At 37.6% G+C, this 13670-nt stretch overlaps 1 pseudogene; it reads left to right on the top strand.

Moving 5' to 3' along the window:
* Positions 1–1363: 1363 nt before the first annotated feature.
* Positions 1364–5094, top strand: LOC116887942 (annotated as a pseudogene).
* The last annotated feature ends 8576 nt before the right edge of the window (positions 5095–13670 follow it).

A 13670-nucleotide genomic window follows, 5' to 3' on the forward strand; every position in this document is an offset into this window, starting at 1 on the left:
GCCAAGCATATTCAAAACCACCACCTAACCTAAATGTGATCCTGGTACATGCTCACTCATATTTGGTCCTGGGAAAAACTATCTCCTTTGAAGTAAGAGTTGTGTTTTGGGGGGTTGGAAATATCCATGTCCTGAGTGACTTTGCATATATTTTTTCTAGTACTTTTAATTTTTATCATATAATTACTTTTCATAAATTCTGAAATTATATTACATTTTATTCCTTTTAGAAGGGTAATGTGAGCACATCTGTACATGTGAAGATCAGGGGACAATTTGCAGAACTCCATTCTTTCTTCCACCATATGGTTCCAGGGAAAAACCTCATATCATCGGAACTTTACCCACTGAGCTATCTTCCTGGCACTTTGGTATATTTTGAATTGACAGATTTTGAACTGATAAAAGAAATAGGTTAATTTCATTCTTTCTCTTTCAGATATCATTTTCCTTACACCATTTATTATACATATTGTCCTTTCTGTAATGTATGTCATTTAAAACTTTGTTGGTTAGATGTGAGCTAGTTATATGTATATACATTTATTTCTGGGTTCTCAATTCTATTCTATAGATCTATTATTTCATAAGTTAAGAATATTGAACCCAGGGTCTGGTACATGCTAGGCAAGCACGCTATCACTGAGATATATTCTCACTTATGTGTTTGATTTTTGGGGCATCCATGCTATTTTGATTACTATCATTTTGAAGATATATACTGTAACATTAGCAGGTATCTTGTTTTTCTTTGGAGTACTTTACTATTTTAGAATGTTTTGTATTGTGAAACATGTCTTAATATTTTGATGGAGAATATCAATTTTTTACTTTGGGAGGTACAACCATTAAAGCAATATTAATTCTTTAAATATAAATTATTGTCAATATTTGAACAATGTTAATCCTTCTAACACATGAACCTAGTTCAAGTTATATAGGTATTCCCCCTCAATATATTTTTACTTCTCTAACGGCCATATCACCATATTCACCCTTCCATAATTTACCACTTCCTTTTAAAAGAGCATTACCCTGTGCTAACTCCAGTGATTTATCCTCTTGAAAAATATCATCTGACTATGATTTACTTTGTGATAGCAATGTAGTGAAGAGAAAGTTTGATTGAAATACAATGAATACTTGTTTGAAAAAGTTATAGTGAAACCCATTATTTTGTATGAATAACACATCATAATAACAAAAAACAAAATGGGAGCAATATTAGAACTAAAATTCATTTGTTTTTCACAAAATCTTATATAAAACTGTATTGCTGATATTTGGGGGGGGTTCACAATAGTTTTGGCATCAGAACACAGGTGTTCTGAAATATTTGGTGTCACAGCCAATTTGACAACAAATGAGAAAGGAAAAGACTCATAATATTGTCATCATCAAACACATAGATTTGGGCAAGTCCACCATTACTGGCCATCTGCTCTACAAGTGTGGAATCTACAAATGATCCATCAAAAAGTTTGAAAAGGTAGTGACCACGTTAGGAAAAGGCTTCTTCAAGTATTCTTTGGTCATGAACAGCTGAAAGCTGAATATGAACGTAATATCACAATTGCTATCTATCTCCCTGTGAAAATGTAAGACCCGTAAATATTATGTGACTGTCACTGATGCTCCAGGACACAGAGACTTTAGCAAAGCATGATTGCAGTCAAGTGTCAGGTTGGCTGTCCTATCCTGAGTGCTGTTGCAGACTTCTGAGCATTCTACAGTTGCTTATACACTAGATGTGAAAAAGCTAATTGTTGGTATCAACAAAGTAGATTCCTCTGAGCCAATTTACATCCAGAGGGGATATAAGGAAATTGTTAAGAAAGTTAGCACCTATATTAAGAAAATTAGCTAAACCATCATCCAGAGTGTACACATGGACAGACCCATGGCTCCAGCTGCATATGTAGCAGAGGATGGCCTTGTTGGGCACCAATGGGAGGAGAAGACCTTGGTCCTGCCAAGGCTAGACCCCCAAGTGTAGGGGAATGTCAGGGCAGGGAGGTAGAAAGGGGTGGGTGGATGGGTGGGGGAACACCCTCATAGAATAGGCTTTATGGATTGGAAACCAGGAAAGGGGATAACATTTGAAATGTAAATTTAAAAATATCCAATAAAAAGGAAAAGGACAGATTTTTTTTTAAAAAAGAAAATTGGCTACAATATTGAGACAGTAGCATTTGTGTCAATTTCTGGTTGGGATGATACAAACATGCTAGAACAAAGTGCCAAAATATGCTTTGGTTCAAGGGATGAAGAGTCACCTACAAGGATGGCAGTGTCAGTGGGACTACAATGTTGGAAAGTTTGGACTGTATCCGGCCAACTTATTCAGTGGGAAATATTTTATGACTGCCTCTCCAGTATGCCTGTAAAATTGGTGGTCTTGGTACTGTCCCTGTGGGCCAACTGAAAATTGTTCTCAAACCTGGCACAGGTTATCTTTGTTTCAGTCCATGTCACAACAAAAGAAAAGTCTGTTAAAATGCATTATGAGGCTTTGACTGAAACCTCCTGGGAACAATGTGGGCTTTCTATGTAAAGAATGGGTCTGTCAAAGATGTTAGATATGGCAATGCTGTTGGTGACAGAAAAAAATAAGACACCACTGAAAGTGTTATTGATCAGGTGAGTTTCCTGAATCATCTAGACCAAATTATTGCTATAAATGTGCCTGTACTATATTGTCATACAACTCACATAGCTTGCAAATTTTCTGAACTTATTGGAAAGATTGATCATTGTTCTAGTAAGAATCTAGAATATGGCTCAAAATTCTGGAAATTCAGTGACGTAACTATTGTTTACATGGTTGCATATAAGCCAGTATTGGTTGCAATCTTCTCTGACTACCCCGTGCTGTTCATAACATGAGGCAGATAGTTGTATCATCAAAGCTCTGGAAAAGAAAGCTGCTGGAAAGTCACCAAATTTGCCCAGAAAAACTCAGAAGCCCATATAATATTACATCTTACTTTTGTCATCCCAATCTTAATCAGTGACATAAGGTCACGAAACTGTTTCAATTGGCCATTAAAATTTAATAATAAACAACTGGTTAGTGGTAACAGCAAATCATAAAGCTTTCAGACGGGAATGTTCTGTGGATAATTCTCTCTCTCTCTCTCTCTCTCTCTCTCTCTCTCTCTCTCTCTCTCTCTCTCTCCTGTGTGTGTGTATGTGTGTGAGCTTTATGTTATTAGTTTTTAAAATCAGTGCTTGACCCCAAATCTGTCACAGAATTTTGAGACCAATTAAAGTAAGTTTAATGAGATAACACTTTGTATGGCTTATTGTCAGTTTTTTTTTTTTTATTTCGGAAAGCATAGCTTAGATAAAAGAATGGAGTCTGAATCCTAGAAAAAATATGAATCTTTTAGTGTTTAAGAGAAAGTTTCAATGGGGGAGGGGCTATAAAGCATAGGTAATATTTACCTTGCACTGAATATTTGCCAGGTTCTAAATAATATATGTATAGCTATAAATATACATATTTATATAAACAGTCACAGGTAAGAAATTTTATCATTACAATAATTCAACAAGGAAAATGGTATGTATAATCACTCCTATTTTATTGAATGGTAAATTGACATTTATTCCTAGTATCAAGGGAACCAAAACATGATACCAGAGCAGTATGGAGACAGAAGATTGGACAGGAAAGTGGGGTCTATACACTTTCCACTATCAGTCTTGCCTACTTTTGAGTAGGGATTCACTAAATACCCTGGTGATCATTTCACACTATGCTGAACATTGTTAAATCTCTAAAGAGAAAATGAAAGCTAAAGTTCCTTATTATAGTCTTGGCCTATTTTCATAAATCGTTTATGAAAGATTTCATAAATATTTTAAAAAGACTTCTTAAATGACCCATGCCCTCTTATGATTTATTTATTGATTTTCTTGTTAATATATAAATAAAATGAAAATTAAAACTATATTCATATCCTTAACCTTGTACAAAGATCAACTCAAAGTGCATCTCAAGGTCTTAATAAAACACTCAAGACTGTGGAATAGTTAGAGGAATGACTTACTGGATAGGACTCTATTAGCACTGGAAATAATCCCAATAATTGATAAATGGGCTACATCAAATTAAAAGTCTTTTGTCCCTGCACATCAAGGAAAAGAACAGAAGAAAGAAAAATCTAGTTAACACACACACACACACACACACACACACACACACACATACATATATACATATATGACATAAGCTAAATAGAACCTTTTTGGATAAATTATAATTGGGGGTGGAGATATTAACACACCTAAATTTAAGTAATATTATATATCTATGGTAATAGAACAGCATAGTACCAATGAATAAACAAGCATGTAGATCAATGGATCAGAATAAATGATTGAGATGCTAACTTCTGTAGTTTGAGTCACATGAGTTTTGACTAAGTTGCTAAAAAACCCCCACACATTAGTGAAAAAACATCTTATTCAATATATGCTATTGGGAAAAGTAGATATTGCTTCATTGAAAAAACGAACTAGACGGTTTTTCTCATAATAGCAGACCTGAAAATCTGTAGTTGTTAGAGGAAAAGTAGACAGCAAACTTCAAGAGACAGAAGTAGATTCAGACTTCCTGCATAAGAGACCTGCAGCTCAGAAGTAAGATCAACAATTGAAATTTGAAAGTGAAACACATCAGAGGAGATAGAAGTCATGAGATAGTTTATAGGACAAGATAAAATCTTTACCAATTAACTGTATCTCTGGCAGAAGATTGCTATCTTGAATATAAAATAAAATAAAAAACTAAAACAGAAAAACCCATGGCACTCAGAAGAACAGGTGACGGAGCCTCCTGTCAGTGGAACTGCCCCACTCTGGATTCGACTTTCAAAGACAAATTCCAGCACTCCTTCTCAACCCACACTGGCACTCGACCCTGCTCCCAATTCTAAAAGATTACAATTGCTCAAGTGCCAGCCACACCCATCAGAAACACAGGTTCAGGCCACACCAGTCATAAGAACACAGGAACTTGATCAACCAAAGGGCAAGCTGGCTGTGAGAAGTCCAGACAGCAACCTGGATAGAGACTACCCTACTTGAGCAGAGGTCATTGCCAACCACCAGAAATCCAGGCCACAAAGACCAGAAGACCAAAGAAGGAACAGAAAACAAGGAACAAAAACTTATTCATCAAGGACAAATTTAGATATCAGCACCTAAACCTATAATCTTGCCAAACCAGAATGCTTAAATGTTAGTATAAGAATGTAATCCACAAAAGCCGGGACAATGCGGAATAACCAGAGTCTAGCTATCCTATGACAACAAGACCTCAATGTTCCAATGCAGCAGAAACACAAGAAAACAACCTTAACACAAACTTTATAAGGATGATTGATAATTTTTCCAATCTGTTGGTTACCATTTTGTCCTACAGTGTCCTTTGCCTTAAAGAAGCTTCGCAATTTTATAGGGTCCCATTTGTCTATCCTTGATCTTAGAGCATAAGCCATTGGTGTTCTGTTCAGGAAAATTTCCCCAGTGCCCATGTGTTCAAGGCACTTCCCCACTGTCTCATCTATTAGTTTGAGCGTATCTGGTTTTATGTGTAGGTCCTTGATCCACTTGGACTTGAGCTTTGTACAGAGCAATAAGAATGCATCAATTTGCATTCTTCTACATGCTGACTCCAGTTGAACCAGCACCATTTGTTGAAAATGCTCTTTTTTCCACTGGATAGTTTTAGCTCCTTTGTTGAAGATCAAGTGACCATAGGTGTGTGGGTTCATTTCTGAGTCTTCAATTCTATTCCACTGATCTATCTGCCTGTCTCTGTACCAATACCATACAGTTTTTATCACTATTGCTCTGTAATACTGCTTGAGTTCAGGGATGGAAATTCCCCCAGAAGTTTTTTTTATTGTTGAGAATAGTTTTCACTATCCTTTTATTTGTTATTCCAAATGAATTTGCAAATTGTTCTTTCTAACTCTATGAAGAATTGAGTTGGAACATTGCATATGGATGGACATTGCATTGAATCTGTAGTTTGCTTTCAGCAAGATAGCCATTTTTACTATGTTAATCCTGATAATCCATGAGTATTGGAGATCTTTCTATCTTCTGAGATCTTCAATTTCTTTTTTCAGAGACTTGAAAGCTCTTGTCATATAGATCTTTCATTTGCTTGGTTAAAGTCATACCAAGATATTTCATATTATTTGTGACTACTGTGAATGGTGTCTTTTCCATAATCTCATTCTCAACCTGTTTATCCTTTGAGTAGAGGAAGGCTACTTATTTGTATGAGTTAATTTTATATACAGCTACTTTGTTGAAGTTGTTTTTCAGGTTTAGGAGTTCTCTGGTAAAATTTTGGGGGTCACTGAAGTATACTATCATATCTGAAAACATTGATATTTTGAGTTCTTCCTTTCCAATTTGTATCTCTTTGATATCCTTTTGTTTTCTGATTGTTCTGGCTAGGACTTCATTACTACATTGAATAGGTAGAGAGAGAGAATGGGTAGCCTTGTCTACTCCCTGATTTTAGTGGAATTGCTTCAAGTTTCTCTCCATTTAGTTTGATGTTGTCTACTGGTTTGGTGCATATTACATTTATTATGTTTAGGTACGGGCCTTGAATTCCTGATCTTTGCAAGACTTTTAACATGAAGGGGTGCTGAATTTTGTCAAATGCTTTCTCAGCATCTAATGAGATGGTCATCTAATATATACAAAGAACTCAAGAAGTTAGATTCCAGAGAACCAAATAATCCTATTGAAAATGGGGTACTGAACTAAAAACAATTCTCAACTGAGGAATGTTGAATGGCTGAGAAGCACCTAAAGAAATATTCAACATCCTTAGTCATCAGGGAAATGCAAATCAAAACAATCCAGAGATTCCACTTCACACCAGTCAGAATGGCTAAAATGAAAAACTCAGGTGAGAGCAGATACTGGTGAGGATGTGGAGAAAGAGGAACACTCTTCCATTGTTGGTGGGACTGCAAGCTGGTACAACTCTGGAAATCATTCTGGAGGTTCCTCAGAAAATTGGACATAGTGTTAACTGAGGACCCAGCTATACCACTCCCTGTTATATACCCCAAAGCTGTTCCAACATATCACAAGGACACATGTTCTACTACAATTGTAGCAGCCTATTTATAATAGCCAGAAGCCCGAAAAAATCCAGATGCCCTTCAACAGAGGAATGGATACACCTATTAAAACAATGACTTCATGAAATTCTTAGGCAAATGAATGTAACTAGAAAATATCATACTGAGTGATGTAACCCAGTCACAAAAGAAGACACATGATATGCCCTCACCGATAGATGGATATTAGCCCAAAAACTTGGAATACCCAAGATACAATTCATAGACCATATGTAGCTCAAGATCAAATGTGAATGCATCAGTCCTTCTTAAAAGGCTAAACCAAATACTCAGGAGAATAAATACAGTGACAAACAGTGGAGTAGAGACTGAAGGAAAGGCCATCCAGAGACTGGCCCACCTAGGGATCCAGCCCATATTCATACAGCCACCAAACCCAGACACTATTGCTGATGCAAAGAAGTGCATACTGACAGGAGCCTGATATAGGTGTCTCCTGAGAGGCTTTGCTAGAGCATGACAAATACAGAGGCAAATGCTTGAAGTCAACCATTGAACTTAGGTTCTGCACTGGAAGAGTTAGAGAAAGGATTGAAGAAGCTGAAGTGGTTTTCCACACTATAACAACAACAATACCAACCAAAAAGAGCTCCCAGGGACTAAACCACCATCCAAAGAGTACACATGGACAGACCCATGGCTCAAGCTGCATATATAGCAGAGGATGGCCTTGTTGGGCACCACTGAGAGGAGAAACCCTTGGGCCTGACAAGGCTCCATTCTGCAGTGTATGGGAATGTCAGGGCGGAGAGGCCAGAGGAGTGAATAGGTGGATGGGGAATACTTTCATAGAAGCAGGGGGAAGGGAAACAGCCTACCAAAAGCAATTTAAAGATTTAATGCAATCCCCCACACAATTCTTATAGACCTTGAAAGGAAAATTATCAACTTTATATGGAAAAACAAAACTCCCAAGATAGCTAAAATAATCCTGTACAATTAAGGAAGTGCTGGAGGCATCACCATCTCTGATTTCAAGCTTAGAAAAAGCAAAAACCAAAATCCATATGCATGTTATTGGCATAAAAACAGACATGTCAATCTATGGAGTCAAGTTGAAGATCCCAACATAAATTTGTATAACTTTGGACTCCTGATTTATTTAAGAAGAAACTAGAAAGACACCTTTTAAAAAGACAGCATCTTCAACAAATGATTCTGATGAAACTGGATTTCTACATGTAGAAGAATGCAAATAAATTTATACTTATCATCCAGCATAAAATTCAAGTCCAAGTGGATCAAAGATCTCAGCAGAAAAACAGATACACTGGATGTGATAGAAGAAAATATGGGGAATAACCTTAAGCACATTGGCCCAGGAGATGACTTTCTGAACAGAACACCAATATTTCAGGCACTAAGGTCAACAGTAGTAAATGGACCTCATGAAACTGAAAAGGTTCTTTAATGCTAAGGACCCCATCAATTGGATAAATTGGCAGCCTACAGAAAGAAAAGATTTTCCCCAACTCCACATCCAATAGAGGACTAATATCCAAACTATATAAAGAACTTAAACTTAAGAAACTGGAGTAGAGACCTAAGCAGAATTATCAATAGAGGAAACTCAAATGGCTGAGAAACACTTAAAGTAATGTTCTATACCCTTAGCCACCAGGGAAAGGCAAGTCAAAGCTACTTTAAGATTCCATCTCAGGGGTTGGGGATTTAGCTCAGTGGTAGAGCGCTTGCCTAGCAAGGGCAAGGCCCTGGGTTCGGTCCCCAGCCCTGGAAAAAAAAAAAAGATTCCATCTCAGTAGCACAAGTGACAGTTCAGGCTGGTGAGGATGTAGAGCATGGGGAACACTACCCCATTACTGGTGGAATTGCATACTTTACAGCCACCATGAAAACCAATATGATATTTCCTCACAAAATTGGGAATCTACCTACCTCCAAGCTCAACTATACCACTTTGGGTATATTCCTGAAGTACACTCCATCTTACCAAAAGGTCACTTATTAAATTATGCTCATAGCAGCTATATTCATAATAGTTAGAAACTAGAAACTACGTAGATGTCCCTCAACTGAAGAGTGAATAAAGAAAACATGGTACATTTACACAGTTGAGTACTAATCATTTTTTAAAATTATATCAGAAAATTGAAGGCAAATGGATGGAATTAGAAAAAAATCAGGCTGAGTGATGTAACCCAAATACAAAACAACAAATATGATATGTATTTACTTATAAGTAGATATTAGCCATTAAGTAAATGATGGCCAAGGTACAATCCATAGATCCAGAGATGTTCTGAAAAGAAGAGGGCTCTATCTAGCATGGAAGCATGAATTTCCCAGTTAAAGAAAAATAGGAGATTTTTCAGGTATACCAGGTTTGGGGATGGTTGTATGAGGGATCATTTTGGGGGATAGTACAGGGAGAAAGAATGCAGGGATAGATGGATGGAATTGTGGAGCCTCTGGGGGACTTTTGGAATCCTAGTGAAGTAGAAGCTTCCTATCTATGGGTATGACCCTAGTCAGAACCTAGTAATGGGTGGTATGGATTCTAAACTGGCCATCGCTTGCAGTCAGGCAAGGCTCGGAGTGGAGGTACTTGGTTGTATTTGTTTGAGTTGTTGGCTAAAGGGGTCCTATGGAGATGATCTTTCAACAATTCAGGTTGCTGCTATAACAGAAGACTGCTCTCTACAAACTGTTAGCGGAGCCCTATTCCCAAGGACAAGATGCAAACAGCTCATTGAATGTGAAGAGATTGAGCTGATGCCTTCATGGAGCCTTCAGCCCTACATTCTTGTCTCTGTGGTGTGAGAAGGTGCTTTGCAGTGCCTCAAGATAAGCAAACACCAATCCAGCCACAAAGCCTTTGATGATAATCTGCTGTGTCTGCAAGAAGTGCTACAGCACTGGTGGAACAGAATTTTTAAGTGGCCAAGTAAAGTCCTTTTTAATTTGAGGCCCCTTTTACTAGATGGATCCCATGCCTGTCACTGCTTGAATGGTGAGGAACTAACAACTGGATAGCCAGAGATCTAGGGTAGAACCAAGCATGACTGGTCAAAAAAATCATTAGAATGATTCCTAAAGACATCCCGTTATACTCATAGATGGCAGTCTTGTTAAATTGTCATCAAGGAGACATTCTCTGGCTACAGATTGGAGTGGGTGCAGAGACCTAGGTCATGAAGAAGAGGGAGTCTAATTTGAATGTCTCCATTGGGTCCCTTCCCTTAGAGACTGGTGATTCCTGTGGAAGAGGGAGGGGAAAGATTGTAAGAGTCAGAAGGGATGGAGGACACCAGGAAAACATGGCCCATTAAATCAACGAAGTTGGGAGCATATGAGCTCTCAGAGACTGAGGCAGTAAGCATAGGGTCTGCATCAGGTTCTCTGCTTATATATTGTAGCTGTTAGCTTGGTGGTGTCATGGGACTAACTGTATGAGTAAGTATGTCTTTGACTTGTATGCCTGTTCTTAAGAATCTTTGCCTCCTGTTGGGTTGCCTTGTCCAGCCACAGTGTAAGGACTTTGCCTTGTCTGATTTTGTTTTTTCATGTTCTGTTGTTGTTTCCTGGTGGCCTGCTCTTTTTCTGAAGGGATGTGGAGAGGGAATGGGCCCACTGTGAGAGCTTGGAGGAGTAGAGGGAGGAGAAACTGTTACCAGTAGATATTGTATCAGAGAAGAATCTATTTTCAATAAATATAAGAGGAGAAATATAATTGCTATTATACTAATTAATTACATTATCTAAGTACTGAGGAGTTAATTTTACAAATAAAACGCAGAACTTTGAATGGAGTGAGATTCATGGTGTACACTATTCTTTACTATATGGCATATTGCACCGTTTAACAAGAATTATTTCGTTTAATAATTCAAGAAAAATAGACTTATAAAAACAGATTATTGGAATGCCAATATTGTGATGGGTTCGTGAAATGCTTATAAAACAATCTTGTCCTTGAAATAATCATTAGAACACTAACAGTCACTTCCACAAATACTTCTGAGATGATTATTTTTAGTTATTTTCTTTGGGCTTGATTTTGATCTCTACTATAAAAATAGATTTCTTTCCATTTTTCTTGTCAGTCCTTCAGACATCACTATATTCTTCACATTCTCTTATCATTAATCATTTGAACATTTTTCATTGTCTCCTAGTCTCTTAGATTTTCTTCATATTTCATCATCATTCTTCTACCTAATCTCTTGCTTGCAGCTAAATGCCAGTAAGGTTTACTCCAAAGGATGCTACATCAAGAACTATCCTCGCATAATAAAAGTAATAAAGGAGAAATAAGAATTGTACTAGGAAAACAGATTTTTCTTAGCTGCACAACCCTGTGTGTCTTAGGGTTTCTACTGCTGCCCTGAAACACCATGTCAAAGAAGCAAGTTGAGGAGAAAAGGGTTTATTTGGCTTACACTTCCACATTGCTCTTCACCAGTGAAGGAAATCAGGACAGGAACTCAAACAGGGCTGACACCAGGAGGCAGAGCTGATGCAGAGGCCATGGAGAGGTGCTGCTTACTGACTTCCAATGACTTGCTCAGTCTGTGTACTTTTAGAACCCAGGACCACATGTCCAAGGATGGCACCACCCATAAAGGGATGGGCCCTCATTCATCAATCATTAATTAAGAAAATGCTTTACAGTAGGTGGGTCTTATGGTTCCCTCCTTTCTATGATTCTAGTTATGTCAAGGTGACATAAGGCTGGCTATAGTGCTGTGTAAATACTAACCCACTCTCCTCAACCAGTCTATATAGTTTGCAGCAAAATCAAACAGACAAAAGATTTACTAAGATGAAGGTGAGTCCTGTCTTAGAACTCCTGCAGAGTCTTCAAGTTCTTTCTTTCAGTGCTTCTGCATGTCTTTATTTTCTTCTGGGTTAGTTCCTCTTCTGAGATAACACTTACATAAATGAATTTGAGGCATATTGCTTTATTGTTAAGCATTCCTGTCCATATTCCCATCAATGTTCTGTAGAGGATCTCATGCTAAGGATAAATACAAATATGAATAAAATCAAATCCCAAAGCACAATGATCTTGTAGTAATACATGAAAAGAAAGGAACTATACAAAGCTTAGAGTCAATATCAATTTGGAGGTTCCTCCGAAAATTGGAAGTACACCTACCTAAAGATCCAGAAATACCACTCTTGGGAATATACCGAAAAGATACCCCACCATGCCACAGGGGTACACGTTCCACCATGTTCATAGCAGCCTTATTTGTGATAGCCAGAAGCTGGAAACAACCCAGATATCCCACAACAGAAAAGTGGATCCAGAAAATGTGGTTCATGTACACAATTGAATACTACTAAGCTATTAAGAACAAGGATGTCCTGAGTTTTGCAGGCAAATGGATGGAACTAGAAATTATCATCTTGAGTGAGGTAACTCAGACCTAAAAGTATAGGCACGGTATGTTCTCACTAATAAGTGGATATTAGTCAAAAAAAGTACAGAATACCCAAGATACAGTCCACAGAACTAAAGAGATCAACAAGCTGAAGGGCCCAAATGAGGACGCCTCAGTTCCACTTGGAAGAGAGAAGAAAGCAGCCAGAGCAGGGAGGGAGGGAGGATGGATAGGGGAGAAAAAGGGGATGGGATGTGGGAAGAGGGGAGCATGATCTGGTATCACCAACCAGGCAGCATACACCAGCTGAGATGCGGTCTCCAACACATATACAACAGAGGACTCCTGGGTCTGGGTTCAGTCAGAGAAGACTTACTTAATCCTCAAGAGATTGGAAGCCCCAAGAAGTTTTGAGGTCTGGTGCAGTGGGTAGGGTGGGGGGACATCCTCATAGAGACTGAATGTGGGAAGTGGGAGGTAGGTATGGGATGTGGAACAGTAGGAGGGTGGACCAGGAGGGAACTACAATCTGGAGTGTAAAAATACATAAACAATATATAAAATATCCAGGAAAAATAAAATTATTAAAGACATTAAAATATTAAATGAATAAATAAATAAACAAATAAAAGAAAATGGGAACCATAAAAGATATGTATTTTAAAACCCTCAAAAAAACTCACAAAGCTTAGAGTAATAGGAGTACCATGCTAAAGATCTTCAGGGATTACAGAAATAGATGTGAGTTCACTTCTTCAGTGAAAGGTATTCAAGATTTTTATTGAAGAAAACACCAACATGATTGATGATACTTTCTGTTCCTTATATCAACCCACTAACTTATATTTGTAGAATAGTATACATGATAAATTAAATATACTTATTTTATGCTCACTACATATATATTGGGTGAATAATATGAAGTTTTACCATCATTGCTTTAAGTACTACCAAAAAATAAAAGAGAAGGAAACAATGATATTACGTGACTTCTCAAGAGCATACAAGAAGTTTAGGACAGGGTCAGAACTTGAGCCCAGCTGTGTGAGCTTTCGCACTCCTAATTCAATACAGGGATAAACATCAAATCATCAAAAATGGGTCAGAAAACTAAACAGAAAGTTCTCTAGAGGTTAAATAC

The sequence above is a fragment of the Rattus rattus genome, chromosome X, assembly GCF_011064425.1.
Source record: "Rattus rattus isolate New Zealand chromosome X, Rrattus_CSIRO_v1, whole genome shotgun sequence".
NCBI classification, from domain to species: Eukaryota; Metazoa; Chordata; class Mammalia; order Rodentia; family Muridae; genus Rattus; species Rattus rattus.